The sequence below is a fragment of the Gossypium arboreum genome, chromosome 13 (genome assembly GCF_025698485.1).
Source record: "Gossypium arboreum isolate Shixiya-1 chromosome 13, ASM2569848v2, whole genome shotgun sequence".
NCBI lineage: Eukaryota > Viridiplantae > Streptophyta > Magnoliopsida > Malvales > Malvaceae > Gossypium > Gossypium arboreum.
The window spans coordinates 52864245-52886140 of record NC_069082.1 but is presented as its reverse complement, the minus strand read 5'-3'; positions in this window follow the sequence as shown (position 1 = coordinate 52886140).

The window sequence follows — 21896 nt, the reverse complement described above, 5'->3', positions numbered from 1 at the left end:
TGTTCTCCTACACACTCATAAAGTATATTAGCTCACCCTTAGGCCTCATTCAACCCCTAAGGTCAATAAAGACTCGAATAACATAATTTATTGAATTTAAATAAATGTACGAAAACATAACTAAATTCCAACTAAAGTGCTCGTATTCAAGCTTCTGAAATGTGAAAACTAGTTTAATCTGCTACACCAAATTATGACAGATCAAACTCCCCCAAACTTAAGTCATTGCTTGTCCTCAAGCAACACAAAAAAAAAATAAATAAATGAAAAGATGACCCTTGAGAAAGTATGGTACAAATGTTAGCTTTGGAGCACATGAATAGGTATTTCATATTTGCATATAATCTTGGCATGACATATAACTAACTTACCACTTTTGATATCAAACACCTAAGTTCAGTATATTACAAAGCATACAAACATTAAGGGTCTTAAATGTAGTAATCCATCAATAAATTATACAAGTACTTTGATTATCCTAGCATAATACAAACAATCAAAAATGTAATATTCAGTATGATTTCAAATTGTGAATAAGTCTACCTAGATCACATATGGCTTTTCGGCTTGTATCGTTCTGAGGCTTAGGACATGTATGGATTTTAGGAATAGCAAGAATCAAATAGTTTCAACCACAAAAATAGTTTGGCACATCACATTATCCCCTATTCTATCCTTTAGTAACCTTTCCTGCTCATTGCCTTTTGTCTCCTTCTCTCACCTTCCTTATTTCTCCACAAAGGAAGTCATAGCATAATATAACAATTACGGTTAGCTTATGAGTTTTTATGCATTTATGAATGAGTTTTTTCTACTTTTGTGACATTGTCACATTCTTTTATTTTTCAATACATCACCTCCACAAATGCTTTTACTTTTCAAGTATTTTTTCTACTCGTTTTGATTTTCTTATTGAATTTTTCTTTTCTTGCACATATTGGCTAACCTATAATTACTATATCACACTGATCCCTCCTATTTCACTCTATTTTACAAAATCTTCCATAATGCATCAACTTAACCTTTAATACATATGGCTAGATGTCTATAGTTGTAAAGTTCACGACCAACAGAAAAGGATAAGTAAAAATTTATATTTTGGATCAGGTTTCATATAAAGGTTCATCAAGAAGTATTTTCTGGCTCAAAGAATAGGTATTAAAGATAAATAACAACGTTAGCTTTTTGGCTCTTGGGGTATTCTAAACAATGCCTTTGGTCATCCTTAGGTATCTCAATATTCACAACTCTAATCAATTAAACAACCACAAATTCATCAGTTTATCATTCATACTAGCATGATCGTTTCCTTGTATTCTCCATATTATTTGGTACATTCAATTGCTTTAATGCCTATTTACAATGTAATATATAAAACTTAATAGTCTAACAATCAAAAATTTAAAATCACCGATCCTCATGCCAAATTTATTGCAAATACAAGCAACCTATGTACATGCTCGTAACCAATCAATTGTATTTCTACAATCTCAAGCACACAAATGACAAGAAAAATAAGGAAAGAAGTTACCCCCACACTTTATATAACACATTGTCCTTAATGTGTAGACATTAAAAAGATAAGGAAAGAAGTTACTTAATTGATCGTGATAATTCCATAGGCTATTGATGGGTGCTTCCTCTATTGCTTGTTGCAAGCTCTAATTGTTATGCCTCCTTTATTTGGCGTTCCTACATAGAAATTTTAACACAAAATAACAACCATACTATTACTCTTACTCCTAACAACCTAAATATATTAAAAATCATCCTAAATTAATACAATATTTAAAAAAAAAACTAAGAATCAATCATCCTCAAAATCCATCTCATCATCTCTTTCTTCTAATTCCTCCTCTCTTTCCTCTTCACTTTTATGCCCCTCTTCCTTCTCCTCAGGATGTGTTAGCCCAAACATATCTGGCGTATAATTAGGTACCTTAATATTGTTCTATCATGCAAAATATTGAAAGATTAGGCCCAATTCCTACATCCAATATATCATCCAATCCAGCTTTGGATGACAGCTATCTCAAACTTCTTGTTAAGCTATTGATTTTTTTTCCTTTGAGGCGAAGTCGCAATTGTTATTGCCTCTTATTGGTGTTTGTTCCACTCCTTTATTTTCTTTGCCTGAAGTTCAATATATTGTGTAAACATAGTGTCATTGATGATGCTTTGGGATGGCTTCATTGAATGTTTTGTGGATGCCATTGGAACACTTACTTTTCTACATAAAGCCATCACTAAGTGGGGGAAGAAAACTCCCACTTTCTTACCACTGGCACATCTCTTCACATTTTGGTAAATCAATTTCCCAATGCATATTTTTTTCTCTACAAAATAGCATAAAGTAGAACCTCTCGAAAAGCATTGACATTAGATTCATTTAAAAGTAGGAACAACTCATGTGCATAAGAATTGAATCCACACTTTAGCTTCAGGAAACAATATAGCTTGATGAAAAAAAGTTAAGATATTGGTACCTAGGCGATATTTCCATTCTCCCCTTCCTTCAGTTAAAAAGTTTATAATGTTATCCATATATATGTCTTGAAAATATTCTAAGTAAATTCCATCAATAAAATCTTTTTCATAGTATGGGGCATTATAAAAGTCAGAAATAATTTGAGGGGTTACTCACATAGGTACCGTTTCCCACATATGGCCTTTATTGCTCCTAAACTCTTGGTCTCATAAAGATGCATAAAACTCTTAAACAACATGGACCATAATGATGTCTTTTGGTATCGTCCAAAAACGTTCCCACCTATGATATCTAACCAAAAGCCATATTTTTGTACAAAGAATCATTGATAGATCAAATCCCCTCTCTTGGATGAAGGTTTTCCCTTGAAGTTAAACAAAATATTTTCCCACATTTGGGTTTGAAAGACTAGAAGGGTTAGGAACCATCAATGATTTTGGTTCATTAGTTCTTCGAACCTTTCTAGGAGGCATAATGTTTAATTTTACTAACTAATGAAATATCAAACAAATATGTTCAATGGAACAGTAAAAGTTGAGTTTAGGAACCCTTAACCTTGTATAAGCCATTGAATTCCTCATCATTTTCGTTTGTTTGTTGTTCCTTAAGATGTTTCTATCCTTTCCTGCATAGAGTAAGATTAAAAGAACAAATTTTCCAAACAAATCAAAAAAGAGGGAAAAGTGATAAGAAAACTTGGTAATAATTTAGGATTAGTCTCATAATGGGTAAAATTCAATAGAAACACACTTAATTTGTAAATTGGAATAGGCCCTGATAGTTGGAATTTATTACAATTTAGTCCCTAATAGTAAAAAATGAATTAGATATAGCAAATGAACTCAATTTAAGTTGAAATTTTTAGGCTTGCATAATTTTGACTAAAAGAAGTTCGGTAAACATTTAGATCTAAAATTGGGTTAGTTTTACCATAGGTGGTATAATGATGAAAAGGCCTTTTAGTTAAATTACCTAGGAAAAGTTTAAAATTAGCTCATAATTTGCTTCTATGTTAATAGATAACTAATATCCAGATAATATTGAGGTGTTATAGGGTCAAGGTGTGTCTTGGGTGGTCGTTAGTCAGAGAGTCACTTAGGTAGCTAATGTAACTGTGACAGCCCAAAATTGACCCTAGTCGGAACGTGGTTTCGGGACCACAAAACCGAGGCATAAAAATAATCTAAAATTTATTTTGATGCCTATAATATGTGTGTATTCATGTGTGACATTTTTGATGTTTTGATTTAGAGCTATAAATGTGAATTTCACTAGAAAGGACCTAGTAGTAAACTTTGAAAGTATGATGGGGAAATGTGTGATGACTAATTAAAGCATGCATGCAAAACAATGGACTTGCATGTCAAATTCCCCTTTTATAGGTGGTGGCGGCCATGACATGGTTTATGGGCAAAGAAAACATGTTGAAACATGTTTTGTTAATGGAGCATGAGAGGATGATTAATAATTAAAATGTGGGAAGAGAAACAAAAAAAATGTGTGTGAGTGTAGCATCCCCCCATTGCCGTGTAGGTGATAAAGAAAAACAAAAAATTTGTTCATCTTTTCCCTCCTTCCTTTGGCGAAATTCTTAAGAGGAAGAAGAGATTTTTGCTTCATTTTCTTTGTTTAGAAGAGATCTAGAAGGAGATTTGGCTAAACTTGCATCAAGATTAAGGTATGTATGAGGTTGTGTCATGAGATTCATGCATGTTTTGGTTGCTAACTTGATGTTCATGTTAGCCATGGTTCAAATCCTTGTTATGCCATGGAAATGGTATTTGGCCAATGTTATTATTGTGTTAAAGCCATTGCATGCTAAATGTGAAGCTTGCTAATGATGCATGCAATGATGGATTGACTACTCTTGAAATTTCTTTGTAGCAATCTTGAGTAAGACATTGAGTTTTTTTTTTTGTTTTGTTTAACCATGACCGAAGTTGAAAGGGGCATGATTGTGATGTATTCGGCCATGATGTATTCATGAGCATGGTTTATGCTTCTTGCATGTTAGTTAAAATTTGTGTTTTGGATGGTTAAGGATACCTTGAAATTGACCTTACACCTATATGTGTATATATGTTTGCACATGATGTTTTGGTTATGAAGAAAGTGATAAATATGTTTCTTTAAAGGAGAAATTTGTTGAAGAATGGTTGTGAAATTTGCATGTACATTCGCCTAGTGCATGTATAGTATGAAAACCTTGAAATTATTGTTGATTTGGTGCAAGTATGACTAAGTATAATCGGCCATATGAGTGCTTGATGCTATGTTATAATTAATGAGCTCAAGTGTGTGAATATAATTGTGTGCGGCCTTATAAGGGCTAAGTACCTTGGATTCCCCTTTGATATTCAAACGACTAAATCAATTTACTTGTTAACATAAAGTTCGAGAGCTTAGAGGGCCACAATTGGATAAGGGGAAGGAAAAAGTGATCGAATAGCCGTTGAAGCCGTTCGACAACATCCGAGGTAAGTCCTCAAGAAATGACCCTACTCGAATTATGCGAAATGAAATATGGATGTGTAATGATTATTGATTTATGTGTGTATGAGTATTTGAATGATACCCGGGCTAAGTCCCGAAGGCGATTATGCTAGTGATATGTTTGTGTTTGAGCCTTAGTAACGAAAACGAAACATGGATGTGTAATGACTATTGATGTATGTGTGTGCATGAGCAATTAAATGATATCCGGCTAAGTCCCAAGACATTTATGCTAGTAGTTAAATCCGGGTTAAGACCCAAGGCAATTATGCTAGTGACTAAATCCGGGCTAAGACCAAGGCATTCGTGCAAGTTGTTAAATCTGGGCTAATACGAAGGCATTTGTGCAAGTCGTTCTATCCGGGCTAAGACCAAGGCATTCGTGCATGTGGTTATATCCGGTTGTATTCAAGAAGCTTGGGCTGAAGGTGAGCGTTGGTTGCTGTAATAAATTTAATTAGTACGCTCGAAAAGCCCAAAGGATAAGGTATGTTTATATGTGCATTGGAAAAGTCGATATGTTTGAGTAACATTCGTTCAATCGACTAACGAATTTTCAGCTATTGAATTGGTTGATATCTTGTGAAAGTATACAATGATGAAGTGTGAAGTAAGTATGATTATGTGAATGTGTATTAATGAAATGATTCATTTGGCTATGTGAATGTAATGCTTTAGTTAAAGCTGATTTTATTGCTTGAGACTTACTAAGCATAAAAATGCTTACCCGTTGCTTTGGCTCTCTGTTTTATAGATTTTGTTCGTTACGATCGGATACGGGATCATTGAAGTCGAAGTCATCCACACTATCAAAGCCTCCATTTTGGTATAATTTTGGTTGAACTTTGAAATGGCATGTATAGGACTACCCTTGTTGGTTCAAATGTGTTGTGATGTACATGTGTACGGCCATGCGAAAATGGCTCGTAGAAGTAAAGTACTGAACTTAGACCATTTGTGATTTGTATATATATATATGGTTTCATGATGTGATTATGGATTGGAAATGGGAGTGTTGGTCACATGATCAGCCATTGGAATGGCTAAAAATGATCATAGGTGAACCTATGTATGGCAAGACTAGTTGGTTCATGGAGACTACAAAATAGGTAAGACCTACCTTAAAAACAAGTGCTGCCAGCTGCAGTGACGGGAATGTGAAAAATCACCAAAAATTGTATGGATGGTATTAAATAGTGAAAGAATTATGTAAATGAACCTTGATGAGTCTACTTTCATATGGAAGAAACGAAACGGTCATAGGAGTTACGTGTTAAGAGATATTAAAGTTATCGTGAGACAGGGCCAGAACGGTTTCTGGGTCCCCTGTCGTGACTTTGAAAATTTACCATAAATTATCCAGAATGAATTAGAAGTCATGCCTAATATGTGCAGATTCCTTTTTGAGTCTAGTTTCATTAGAAATAAACGGCATCAGCATTGAAACCCTTTACAGAGAGATATTCAAGTTGTAACCACGAAGGTCAGTGTAGTCGACCCCTGTAACATGGGTGACTTTAACTAATAAACTGTACCAATTGGCCAGACCAAAAATTCTAGAAATAAATCCATGGATGTATATATGAGTCTAAATTCAGGGAAAATTTACGGAATCAGTTTCTGAGTTGGGAAACTCGAGATATGCTTTTTAGGGCGACAGCAACGCAGTTTTCCAGCTTGCCTGGAATGTCAAATTGGTCGGTGCCATAAGTGGTTTTGGCTTGTTAACCCCTCGTGTCCGACACCGGCAACGGTCTCGGGTTCGGGGTGTTATAGTAACGCTTCGAATTCGAGGCTGTCTATCCTGGTCAGGTTTGGGGTGTCACATTATACTTAGAAAAACATGTTTATTTCTATGTCCATATTTAACTAAGGATTCCTTTGAATTTATGGAAGTAATAGGGATGGGTTAGGTTTGAAACAATTTAATCACATAAACCTAAAAGCTATACAAGGAAATAGAGCTTTTTCGAGTTATTACGAACCTTAAATTTAATCTGGTTAGGATCTAAATCAAGCATGCACCTTCCAATTATTGTGTCCATTAATTTTCATCTGGTTAGGATCGATCAACTAATTCTAATGCATTCAAACATATTTTAATGCATGAAGTACATAAATGATTTTAATTGGACGAATGAATGTCTAAGGCACAAAACATCATAAGCATTAATCAAACAAACTTTGTCAAATTAATGTAATCATTCCAGCTCAAACAAAATTAAGCTATCATTGTTAATGGAAAAACATTAAATCAATTTGTGAACATGTTGAATAACTAAGAACAAAATAAAGAAAAGGAAGAAAAAACTTTGAATGATTTTAGTAGTCCTCCAGAAATTAGTCACAGTGGCTTCCTCCAATCCTTGTGTTTGCTCCTTCGCAAAACGTTCCTCAAGGTGGTTGGCCAAGAGTGGATATCCTCTGGGTAAATGCTAGCTAAAGATAATAGGGAGTGGAGATCCCTTATGTGTGGAAGAAAGGGAAGAAAAGATGAGAGGAATGTATAGATGGATTAGTGAGTGATGAGGGATGATTGAGTGAGAAGTGAGGGATGGTATTTATAGTAAAGGGATGGCATAAGAGTTTGCTAAAATAGCTTGAAGATCCCTTGGTTTTCTCCTTTGCTTGACTAGCCTTGAAGTGTGGAGAAGGAGTTATGGTTGATTGATTCATACTTGATTTCATGCATGAATCATGCAAAGGGTTGGACAGGTTCTTGGATATTGGTTGGGAACTGATTTCTAATTCTTTCACAAGTGCATGGACCTCCAAATAATTTTCCCAAAGGTGATTTGGGATACTCTTATAGCTTTTCTGAATTTGGGCATGCCAGATCCCAAAATTATGAACAAATACTACAATGGCTGGATAATGTAAGCTCCAAAATGATCTGTCCAATTAGTCCACAAAATGATAACTATAAAAGAAAATACAAACAAACAAGTAAGCTTAGGAAGCTTAATAAGTCCATAGTCTAAACGTCATTTAACTTATATTAACCAAGATAAATAAACAAGAAGATAATTTATAACTCTTGATAACCAAATACAAGTTCACACCATATTAGTATTTATTCCTATATATATATATCACATAATAACACCTTCTCAAAAGACTTAACCAATATCATCAACCAAATTTCCTCAATGTAACCATCCACATATATAAACAAGAAAGTCATCATAATATTTTTCACTTAACAACACCATAAATATGAAATAGAATTAAACAAGTAGATAAGTTGTAAATCAAATAACATATAGCCCAATGAACTATAGTAACTTGACTCAGATCCTCGGGTAACTACACCACACCAAAGGCATCATAGATGTATAACTGAGGCACCGAACTGCAGACAGAGGCACAAATGTGCAATCAGAGGCACCAAAGTGTAATCCCGTACAAGTGCGCATACTAACCCTATTGGTATGTCAATCGTATCTTAATCGATTACAATGTTCAAATGGGCACTTAATAGAATTCTTAACATTATAAATTTGAGGAACCTCCATAATATCCATACACATGCTATAAATCAATTACATTCATTTCAATATCAACCATATTATTCACCAATTACCAAATAATCAATTCTCACTTGTACTTAATTGTAAAAATTTTATGATTTCAATTTACTATCATAATTCAATCCGGATAAAGCTTAACCAGATTATAATATATCACAAGTTATAAATATATAAATGTATTTATCTATACTATGAACTTACCTACTATTCACTACCGGTTTCTTCGCAGGGATTACTCTGTAATTTTTTTCTTTTCTTTGGTTATTGTCTTTTTGAATCAGTTCCTAATCTATATAGTAATTAAATTCAATTTATTAGTTTCACATACAAAAAAATTCAATTCAATGCCAAAGACCCTTATTTTTTCACTTTTACAAAATTTCCCAAACTTTTACACTTATTCAATCTAGTCCTTTAAACCGAAACTATTCAAAATTCCATTATTCATCCCCAACAACCAAAATTGATTATACCAATAGCTCAAAATAGTCCCTAAGCATTTAAAAATTACAAATTTTTACATGAAAATTTAATTATTTACACATTAGTCTTTAAACCCAAAACTAATAAAAATTCTTTTACACAATCTTCATAACCAGCATTCAAATTTATAACTCCATCTTAAAAACTCAAGAACACCGAAAATCCATTATTTTTGTAACACCCCAAACCCGACCCAGACGTTATGGCCGAATCTGATGTGCCACATTGAAGTTAAAAACCCATGTTTCGTTTTAGTGCTTTAAAAACCGACTTTTGTTAAGCTAACAAAGTGAATGGGAGCTAGGCACCAGGTAGGAATCCATAACAGAGGAGGTGAGCCATGAAGGCTGCTTAAGTACCAAGATCTTTTAATGGATCCAATCCTAGACATGCCCACAACCATTGCCACACTTGGTTAAATCGAGTTGTAATTTATTTAAGTTGAAATCTTTGATAAATCGGATAATCGTGGCGTGGTGTTATTTTGAAAAAAATTATCATTTTGAAAACACGTCCTAAGTCTAGCCCATTTATTAACAAACAGATTAAAGTTATTAAAGATAAAATAATCCCAGAAAAATAATTAAAATGGCCTTATTGCAACTCAAAACCAAACAATAATATTAATAAGATAAAACTTATAAAGAAATAAATCGGCTACTTATTGCAATTAAAAGAAACAGAAACAGTAGTGTGGCCATCTTCGAGTCCCTCGCAGCTCCAAACTATCTAAACTTAGGGATTACCTGCACAGTTAGAAACGGGGTGAGTTTACAAAAACTGTGACACCCCTAAAGTGACCCTAGTCGGAAAGTGGTTTCGGGACCACAAAACCGAGTCATAAAAAAATAATTAACCATTATATTTGATGCTTATTATATGTATATAGGCATGTGTGAAAATTTCATGTTTGAATTTTGTTAATTGTAAGTGAATTTTGCTAAATAGGATTTGTGTGAGAAAATTTAGAAATGTGCTAGGCAAATGTAAAGTGGCCTATTAGTGCATGTATGAAAAAGGGGGGACTTGCATGTCAATTTCCCCCCCATCTAGTAGTGGCCGGCCATGACATTAGGGTGGGCAAAGGGTGATGGGCAAAACATGTCATAGACATGTTTTGTTGGTGCATCATGGGAGGAAACAATAAAATAAAGTTAGTAATAATGAAATGGAAAAAAAAAAAGAAAAGAGAGAAAGAAAATGATGAAAACAAAAGAAAAAAAAATGTGTCCATCCTTTTTTCATTCTCCTTGACCGAAAATTCAAAAAAAAAAGAAGGGAGGAAATGTTGAAGAGATTCGGCCATGCTTGTAGCTAGGTGAAGGTAAGTTTGATGTTGTGCCATGAGATTCATGCATGTTTTTTTTGTTAGCTTGAGTTCTAACTAGCCCATGGTTCAAATCTTTACTATGTCATGGAGATGATATTCGGCTAAGGTGGGTTTGTGTTGATGTTATTTGCATGCTAAAAGTGAAGCTTGTAATGATGCATGTGATGGTGGATTGATGACTCTTGAATCTTCTTTTTAGCATCTTTGAGTAAGACATTAAGTCCCTTGTTCAACCATGACCAAAATTGAGATGGTATGGTGTTGTGATGCATTCGCCATGGTAGGAAGTAGAAGGAAATATGGTTGTTGTTAGATGAAGTAGAGTCTAACAAATGAGCACATATGTGCATTAGTTGCTAGATGGAGAAGAATCGGCTAGCAAGTTGTGTGCCAAGGCCGAATATAATTTTGTATATTAATGAGTAATGCATGTGTCGAATTGATGGAAAGGGAGAGGATGCTTTAATAGTGTATATATGTGTATTAGCCAAGTTTTGAACTTGAAACAAAATGGTGTTTAGTCAATACAAGTGACCATACTTGTAGAATGTATTAAGTGTTGCAATCGGCCTTAGCATAGATGTGTATGTTCGGCCACATGAATGAGTACATGAGTTAATGTGTATGTTCAGCCATAGGTAAGCATATTGATGGCTTTATCTTGACTTAGAAAATTCGGCTAAGGGGAATATTAGCTAATATGTTAAATTCAATTCGTGATTTAAATGCGTATGGGACTTTAATGTCAAATGTATATATGGGCTAAGTACCTTGAGCTTCTCTTTGATGTTTGAATGAATTGTATTAAATTGCTTAAGGTGATTAAAAATGCGTATGACCATTGTGTATTTGAGCTAGAAGGTGGCTATATGACCTATTAAATTTCTTGTCATATTCGACCATAAGCTAGCATAATGAGACTTTAATAAGTTAAATTTGTTTGAATTAGCTCAAGAGCTTAGAGGACCAAAGTTGGATAAGGGAAGGGAAAAAGTGATCGAATAGCCGCCGAAATCGTTCGACCACATCCGAGGTAAGTTTTAAGTGATTAAATGTTGAGTAAATTCAATTATAATAGGACATAATGAGTTGATTTAATAAGATATGATGTGGCCATGATATATCTTAAACTCAAACAGTAAGTTCCTAAGTGTTTGGACTTGGATATTTAAGAGCAAATTGTAATAATTTGCTCAGGACAGCAGCAGTAACGTGATTTTAGAAAATCACTATAAATGTTTGGTGTGGAATTATAGGCTGAATAAAATATGAAATCAAAGCTTAATTAGTCTAGTTTCTTATAAAAGAGACCGTGTAAGCAAACAAATCTCCTATAAAGAGATATTTAAAGTTGTGTGAGACAGTGTCAGAATGACTCTGAAATCCCCTGTTCTGTTTTAAGAAAATCACTATAATTTGTACAAAAATGGTTACAAGATAAAATTTATATGCTTAGACTCCTCAATGAGTCTAGTTTCAAATGAAATCAAATAGAACATATTTTTAATTCTGTACAATGAGAATTTTGATTCGTAGTGAAGACTGGTCAGATTAGTCAAATAGTGAAACAGGGGAAAATTTAAGAAAAATCTGGTATTGATTGGCCAAACCTAAAATTCTGAAAAATTTATGGATGGAAGATATACGAGTCTATATTCAGGGAAAATTAACGGCAAGTGATTTGGAGCCTTGTAGCTCTGGTTATAAATAATTTAGTGACCATTGCTCAGGAAAACAGCTCGTAGTGAATATGTGATTTTGTTGTAAACATGGATAAAACTTGTTTTAGTTGCTCATAAGCTATTGATTAAACCCATACTTGAATTCTAATTCGGGATATTGTAAAATGATATATGAGTGTTAGATGGATCTTTGATATTAAAATTTGTGAAATTGTAAGTTCATGAGTATTCGAATATGAAATGATAGTATGGCGTGAAATTGAATTATTCATTGGAAAATGATTGATGTAGATTCGGCCAAGACCAAGTCTGTACATGATAGTATATGTGGTATGTGAAGTATATTTGAATAATTGTGATGTGAATACATGAAAATTTATATTTTGATTTAGGATTTTATGCGATGAATGTGAATGTGTATATATATGTGATAAGGCCTAATGGCCGATGTGATGAATGTGAAAGTGTGTATATATGTGATAAGGCCTAATGGCCGATGTGATGAATGTGAAAGTGTGTATATATGTGATAAGGCCTAATGGCCGATGTGATGAATGTGAAAGTGTATATTTATGTGATAAGGCCTAATGGCCGATGTGATGAATGTGAAAGTGTATATATATGTGATAAGGCCTAATGGCCGATGTGATGAATGTGAAAGTGTATATATATGTAATAAGGCCTAATGGCCGATGTGATGAATGTGAACGTGTATATATATGTGATAAGGCCTAATGGCCGATGTGATGAATGTGAAGGTGTATATATGTGATAAGGCCTAATGGCCGATGTGATGAATGTGAAGGTGTATATATGTGATAAGGCCGAATGGCCAATGTGATGAATGTGAAAGTGTATATATGTGATAAGGCCGAGTGGCCAACGTGATGGATGTGAAAGTGTATAAATGTGATAAGTCCCGAAGGGCATTTGTGTCAGTACTATATCCGGGTTAAAACCCCGCAGGCTTTATGCGAGAATATTATCATCGATTAATGACCAGAGGCTTCGTGCTCGTACTATATCCGAGCTCTAAAGACCCGATGACTACGTGTGGAGATTTTGTCCGGTAAGCCCGAACTAAAGGTTTTCTTGAAGATTCAAGTAAAGCGTAAGATTATGCGACTTCACGGTGACAATTGGTAATAAATCGTTCAATGCGTTAAGTTGGTCGGTATGTATTTTGAGATTATATTTAAGTTTGATTTAGACTAAATCACAAGGTCGTTATGTGATGCACATGTGAGTAAAGCAATAAGACTGTTCTATGATTATTGTGCATTTGGTCAATGTGGAAAGTCAGGTAAAAATATGTAATGTACCTATGATCATAAGAGGTCACTATCAAGTGAGAATTTATCTGCCTATTATATATGATGAGATGTGCATATTCGGAAAAGGGGTGGTATGCCCGAAGGAAGAGTGAAATAAAAATACGAACAACTATGTTATAATTTGATTGTTATCTGTTGACACTGCTTAAAACTTACTAAGCATTGTAATGCTTACTCCGTGTACTTTGTTTCCTCTGTTTTATAGATCTCATTTGGAAGCTACAGGCTCGGGGATCGTCAGCAACTAGTCACACTATCACTATCCTTTGTTTGGTCTGCTACGTTTTGGAATATCTTATGGCATGTATAGAATAGACTAGTAGTGAGAGGATATTTTGGTTAATGTATATAAGCCATGCGAAAATGGCATCTTTTGAATGTGTACTTATAGAAGTTTAAATTGTATCACATTGTCTTTAGTACTTATCTAAAGGAATGTTCAAAAAAAAATTTTCTTTGTTACGATATGAGTTTCAAGTCGGTAATGCCCATTTTTCTATTCGGACGGATACGGGATTGGGGTGTTACATTTTATTGGTATAAATAGACTCACGCGTGCTACGTTAGTCCTAGAATCGACTAAACCGTAGCTCGATACCAATAAAATGTAACACCCCAATCCCGTATCCGTCACGGAATAGATAAAGGGCATTACGCACTTGAAACTCATATCGTAACAAGAAAATTTTTTTTTTGAACATTTCTTTAGATAAGTACTAAAGACAAATGGATACAATTTAAACTTCTATAAGTACACATTCAAAGATGCCATTTTCGCATGGCTTATATACATTAACCAAAATATCCTCTCACTACTAGTCTATTTATACATGCCATAAAGTGATAAAATGATAGTGTGATGATTTTTGACTATTAAAATGTGGCTGCTGTATTGTAATGAATCTTGATCTCGATCGAGTTGTAGCAAGCTTCTGACATGAGAATTTGCGATATAACTTCACTTAGATATGCCTAATTTATTAAGTTGATCAGGTACGTATCATGTACTCGTATTTGAATTTTTATTTGGATTAAATTATAAGGGTATAAGTGATGCAATTTTGAAAGAGTGTTATGACTATAAATGTGATTTTTGTATGTGGCTATGGAACTGGAAGTTGAATGGTCGATAAGCATGTTGTGTTTGTATTCAAGTAATGTAAATGATATACTAATGTGTATTGCTATATGTGTATATGTACATGAGAATTGAGAGTGATATATCCGGGCTAAATCCCGAAGAGCATTCGTGCTAGTGATGTAACCAGACTAAGTCCCGAAGAGCATTCGTGCTAGTGATGTAACCGGACTAAGTCCCGAAGAGCATTCGTGCTAGCGATGTATCCGGACTAAGTTCCAAAGAGCATTCATGCTAGTGATGTATCCGGGCTAGGTCCCGAAGAGCAATCATGCTGGTGACGTGTATTCGGGCCTTCGTGACTAGTAGGCTTCGTGCCGGTAATTTGAGCAAAGTTTAAGTGTTCATTACTATACGAATTCAAATTTAAATGAGATGATATGTTTAAAAGTGTACATACATGATGTTTATCAACTTGGTTAAGTCATTTCAATGTGTAATAACGAATGAATAAGAGCACTATGTGTGTGAATGATTAGAGGCACTGTGTGTGTGCGAATTCCTTTAACCGAGCACTATGACTGCGAGATCGGCCAGTGGGAACTAAGTGTGTGAAGTGGAATTCATGTAAGACCTCGTCTGGGACGAAGGCATTGATTTGAAATAGTGTGTAAGACCATGTCTAGGACATGGCATCGGCTCGATATGTGAGAGTATGCAAGACCATATCTAGGATATGGCATTGTAAGAGCTATATGTGCTTAATGAGTACCCGTAATGATTTCAAATGATTCAACGGGTATATTTAAGATGATAAATAAAGTAAGATCAGAATAAGTGATACGGGTATGTACGGAAGGTATGTGAAAATCAAATGAAAGTAAAAATTTGTGAGTTCATATTATATTATGTTATGTATACTAAGTAAGTGAATACGTAAAAAAAGATGGTGGATATGTTGTTAAGAAATGAATTCATGTTATAAATGTGTTACGGATTTAGTCTATGGGATGTTTGAGTATATGTGTACTTTCGGTCGTTTCTGACTTATACATGGATGAAAATGTGGGTTACAAATATGTGGGTGATGATGTGAATTATACATGTTAATATGTGCTTAATATGTGTTTGAAATGCATTTGTGAATTAAATTAAGTGATTATTGCTTATGAAATCAAGAAAATGAGATATATGTGCATACTTATAGAAATGTTTATGTATTTGTTTTAAGATAAGAAAATGATTTTATAGATAGATGCGAAATCAATAATGAATTACAATTGCTATCGATGAGCTGATGTTTATATGAATATAATTCAATAAGAGGACGTTATCCTAAACTATGCATCGGTAGAAGTTTTCGGGGACAAAAATCCCTAAAGGGGGGGAGAGTTGTGACACCCCTAAAGTGACCCTAGTCGGAAAGTGGTTTCGGGACCACAAAACCGAGTCATAAAAAAATAATTAACCATTATATTTGATGCTTATTATATGTATATAGGCATGTGTGAAAATTTCATGTTTGAATTTTGTTAATTGTAAGAGAATTTTGCTAAATAGGATTTGTGTGAGAAAATTTAGAAATGTGCTAGGCAAATGTAAAGTGGCCTATTAGTGCATGTATGAAAAAGGGGGGACTTGCATGTCAATTCCCCCCCATCTAGTAGTGGCCGGCCATGACATTAGGGTGGACAAAGGGTGATGGCAAAACATGTATAGACATGTTTTGTTGGTGCATCATGGGAGGAAACAATAAAATAAAGTTAGTAATAATGAAATGGAAAAAAAAAAGAAAAGAGAGAAAGAAAATGATGAAAACAAAAGAAAAAAAAATGTGTCCATCCTCTTTTCATTCTCCTTGACCGAAAATTCAAAAAAAAAAGAAGGGAGGAAATGTTGAAGAGATTTGGCCATGCTTGTAGCTAGGTGAAGGTAAGTTTGATGTTGTGCCATGAGATTCATGCATGTTTGTTTTGTTAGCTTGAGTTCTAACTAGCCCATGGTTCAAATCTTTACTATGTCATGGAGATGATATTCGGCTAAGGTGGGTTTGTGTTGATGTTATTTGCATGCTAAAAGTGAAGCTTGTAATGATGCATGTTATGGTGGATTGATGACTCTTGAATCTTCTTTTTAGCATCTTTGAGTGAGACATTAAGTCCCTTGTTCAACCATGACCAAAATTGAGATGGTATGGTGTTGTGATGCATTCGGCCATGGTAGGAAGTAGAAGGGAAATATGGTTGTTGTTAGATGAAGTAGAGTCTAACAAATGAGCACATATGTGCATTAGTTGCTAGATGGAGAAGAATCGGCTAGCAAGTTGTGTGCCAAGGCCGAATATAATTTTGTATATTAATGAGTAATGCATGTGTCGAATTGATGGAAAGGGAGAGGATGCTTTAATAGTGTATATATGTGTATTAGCCAAGTTTTGAACTTGAAACAAAATGGTGTTTAGTCAATACAAGTGACCATACTTGTAGAATGTATTAAGTGTTGCAATCGGCCTTAGCATAGATGTGTATGTTCGGCCACATGAATGAGTACATGAGTTAATGTGTATGTTCAGCCATAGGTAAGCATATTGATGGCTTTATCTTGACTTAGAAAATTCGGCTAAGGGGAATATTAGCTAATATGTTAAATTCAATTCGTGATTTCGTACGTATGGGACTTTAATGTCTAATGTATATATGGGCTAAGTACCTTGAGCTTCTCTTTGATGTTTGAATGAATTGTATTAAATTGCTTAAGGTGATTAAAAATGCGTATGACCATTGTGTATTTGAGCTAGAAGGTGGCTATATGACCTATTAAATTTCTTGTCATATTCGACCATAAGCTAGCATAATGAGACTTTAATAAGTTAAATTTGTTTGAATTAGCTCAAGAGCTTAGAGGACCAAAGTTGGATAAGGGAAGGGAAAAAGTGATCGAATAGCCGCCGAAATCGTTCGACCACATCCGAGGTAAGTTTTAAGTGATTAAATGTTGAGTAAATTCAATTATAATAGGACATAATGAGTTGATTTAATAAGATATGATGTGGCCATGATATATCTTAAACTCAAACGATAAGTTCCTAAGTGTTTGGACTTGGATATTTAAGAGCAAATTGTAATAATTTGCTCAGGACAGCAGCAGTAACGTGATTTTAGAAAATCACTATAAATGTTTGGTGTGGAATTATAGGCTGAATAAAATATGAAATCAAAGCTTAATTAGTCTAGTTTCTTATAAAAGAGACCGTGTAAGCAAACAAATCTCCTATAAAGAGATATTTAAAGTTGTGTGAGACAGTGTCAGAATGACTCTGAAATCCCCTGTTCTATTTTAAGAAAATCACTATAATTTGTACAAAAATGGTTACAAGATAAAATTTATATGATTAGACTCCTCAATGAGTCTAGTTTCAAATGAAATCAAATAGAACATACTTTGAATTCTGTAAAATGGGAATTTTGATTCGTAGTGAAGACTGGTCAGATTAGTCAAACAGTGAAACAGGGGAAACTTTAAGAAAACTCTGGTATTGATTGGCCAAACCTAAAATTCTGAAAAATTTATGGATGGAATATATACGAGTCTATATTCAGGGAAAATTAACGACAAGTGATTTGGAGCCTTGTAGCTCCGGTTATAAATAATTTAGTGACCATTGCTCAGGAAAACAGCTCGTAGTGAATATGTGATTTTGTTGTAAACATGGATAAAACTTGTTTTAGTTGCTCATAAGCTATTGATTAGACCCATACTTGAATTCTAATTCGGGATATTGTAAAATGATATATGAGTGTTAGATGGATCTTTGATATTAAAATTTTTGAAATTGTAAGTTTATGAGTATTCGAATATCAAATGATAGTATGGCGTGAAATTGAATTATTCATTGGAAAATGATTGATGTAGATTCGGCCAAGACCAAGTCTGTACATGATAGTATATGTGGTATGTGAAGTATATTTGAATAATTGTGATGTGAATACATGAAAATTTATATTTTGATTTAGGATTTTATGCGATGAATGTGAATGTGTATATATATGTGCTAAGGCCTAATGGCCGATGTGATGAATGTGAAAGTGTGTATATATGTGATAAGGCCTAATGGCCGATGTGATGAATGTGAAAGTGTGTATATATGTGATAAGGCCTAATGGCCGATGTGATGAATGTGAAAGTGTATATTTATGTGATAAGGCCTAATGGCCGATGTGATGAATGTGAAAGTGTATATATATGTGATAAGGCCTAATGGCTGATGTGATGAATGTGAAAGTGTATATATATGTGTTAAGGCCCAATGGCCGATGTGATGAATGTGAACGTGTATATATGTGATAAGGCCAAATGGCCAATGTGATGAATGTGAAAGTGTATATATGTGATAGGGCCAAGTGGCCAACGTGATGGATGTGAAAGTGTATAAATGTGATAAGTCCCGAAGGGCATTTGTGTCAAGATTATATCGGGTTAAAACCCCGCAGCTTTATGCGAGAATATTATCACCGACACGATCAGAGGCTTAGAGCTCGTACTATATCCGAGCTCTAAAGACCCAATGACTACGTGTGGAGATTTTGTCCGGTAAGCCCGAACTAAAGGTTTTTTGAAGATTCAAGTAAAGCGTAAGATTATGCGACTTCACAGTGACAATTGGTAATAAATACGTTCAATGCGTTAAGTTGGTCAGGTATGTATTTTGAGATTATATTTAAGTTTGATTTAGACTAAATCACAAGGTCGTTATGTGATGCACATGTGAGTAAAGCAATAAGACTGTTCTATGATTATTGTGCATTTGGTCAATGTGGAAAGTCAGGTAAAAATATGTAATGTACCTATGATCATAAGAGGTCACTATCAAGGGAGAATTTATCTGCCTATTATATATGATGAGATGTGCATATTCGGAAAAGGGATGGTATGCCCGAAGGAAGAGTGAAATAAAAATACGAACAACTATGTTATAATTTGATTGTTATTTGTTAACACTGCTTAAAACTTACTAAGAATTATAATGCTTACTCCGTGTACGTTGTTTCCTCTGTTTTATAGATCTCATTTGGAAGCTACAGGCTCGGGGATCGTCAGCAACTAGTCACACTATCACTATCCACTGTTTGGTACTGCTATGTTTTGGAATATCTTATGGTATGTATAGAATAGACTAGTAGTGAGAGGATATTTTGGTTAATGTATATAAGCCATGCGAAAATGACATCTTTTGAATGTGTACTTATAGAAGTTTAAATTGTATCCCTGACTGTCTTTAGTACTTATCTAAAGGAATGTTCAAAAAAAAAAAAAATTTTACTGTTCTGATATGAGTTTCAAGTCTGGTAATGCCCCTTTATCTATTCCGGCGACGGATACGGGATTGGGGTGTTACAAAAACTCAGTGTGTAATCCCAATAACCAAAAAACAGTGAAAACACAGAATCAGTACAATCTGGGCCAAAGCCCTTTTTAGTCTTGACATATACTGGGCCGAAGCCTTTCATTTAACGGTTACTGGGCTGAAGCCTTTTCACAAATCATATCACTGGGCCGAAGCCTTTTCATAAATCATATCATTGGGTCGAAGCCTTTACTGTAAATGGTATGGCCCTTAGGCCCATTTCAATATCACATATAATGTCAATGGATGTACTCCACCCGTACCAGCCAAGCTCTCCATGTAGGGAATAACTCAACCCACCCAACCAAACTCTCCACTGGCGGCATAGCTGCTTTATCATATAACTGGAGGCCTAACCTCTTTTAATAACTGGGGCAAAGCCCTTTTTAATAAACTAGGGCAAAGTCCTTTCGGTAAACTGGGGCATAGCCCTTTTAGCACTTCCTCCATTTATAAAACCCAACCCATGCAACATGTCATGTATGCAGAATGTCATGCCCATATTTGAATCAAACAATCACAGTCAAGTCATTCATATCACCAACATATATTCACAATCAAATCCGTCAACCATACAGTCCAAGTCAATCACTTGCCCACAAGGGCAAAACAGTCATTTAACACCCTAGGGGCAAAATGGTAATTTTACCCCACAAGGGTATCTCGGTAATTCTATCCTATAGGGGTATTTCGGTATTTCTACCATACAAGGGCATTTCTGTAATTCTACCCTATAGGGGTATTTCAGTAATTCTACCCTACAGGGGTATTTCGGTAATTCTACCCTACAAGGTTATTTCAGTAATTCTACCCTACAGGGGTATTTCAGTAATTTTACAAATCGAGGGTATTTCAGTAATTTTGCAAACTGTGGGTATTTCAGTAATTTTACAAATCGAGGGTATTTGGGTAATTTTATAAACTGAGGGTACTTTGGTAATTTTACAACCGGGGGTATTTTAGTAATTTGGTAAACTAAAGTATTCTAAATAGGGATAACAATACGAATGGGCCTAAAGCCCTTCTCAGCCCAAATGGGCCCACACGCTCGTGTGGCCCTTTTAGCCCAAATCTAGCCACAAATATGAGATTCACCTAGCCTAGTCCAATATTTACTACACAATCAAACAACTTATCCAATTGGGCCCGTAGGCCCATTGGGCCCACATGGCCCCTTTCGGCCCATCGCGGCCCGAAGTAGCCATCCTATAGCTAGAATAGTGAGAAATACACACCTGATTGGCGTCTGGAGTTAATCCAAGCTCTGAGCACTCTTAGCTGACGCCCAACCCAAACGAGCACGCCATACAACAAAAGGGATCAGCCAAGAAAGGTACCTTTACTCTCCTCATGGTTCCTCTATTTAAAGCCGACAGCAACCACTCTTATGTTAGCTTCCGATGTGGGATCCTCCAACATCGAGTTTAAATTCAACACCAACTCTTGCCGCCCCTGTTAGCAAAATAAATGCTCCTTGCTTGCCATGGGATTCGAAGCCATGCCTCCCCTCAGATGCTCCACACGCTACTTGCCACTAAGCCATAAGGCTTTTTGTGTCATATTTATCCCCAATTAATTATAAGGTCTAAAGGCCAAAGTCCAGGTTCCCTAAAAAAACCAAAATAAATTGCAAGAGCCAAGGCTTGAACCCAGGCTCCCATACAACCTTAATGACGCCACAACCACTAGACTACAAGCTTCCTTGTGTCATTTATTTAACACAATAATTTAAAAACCCTCATCCAAGCATCTAGGTTTTTCTTCTCCTAATACCAAAATTTTTGCTAAAGCCCATGTTTGAACCCAAGATATTTCTCACAGTTCTCAGGGCCATTAACCACCAAAGCAGACATTTAATTGTGTTATTTTATCGCACAATTAAATACCTATATACAACCTCCTTACGGACCCGCACTCAAGGCCCAATACTTCTAGGCCCAAATTCGGGGTGTTACAATTCTACCACCCTTAAAAAAATTTCGTCCTCGAAATTTTCCACTCTCAGACTACACCACCACACTTCCGTTGCGCACTCTGATACTAATAATACTAACATACACCCAAAACATTTGTC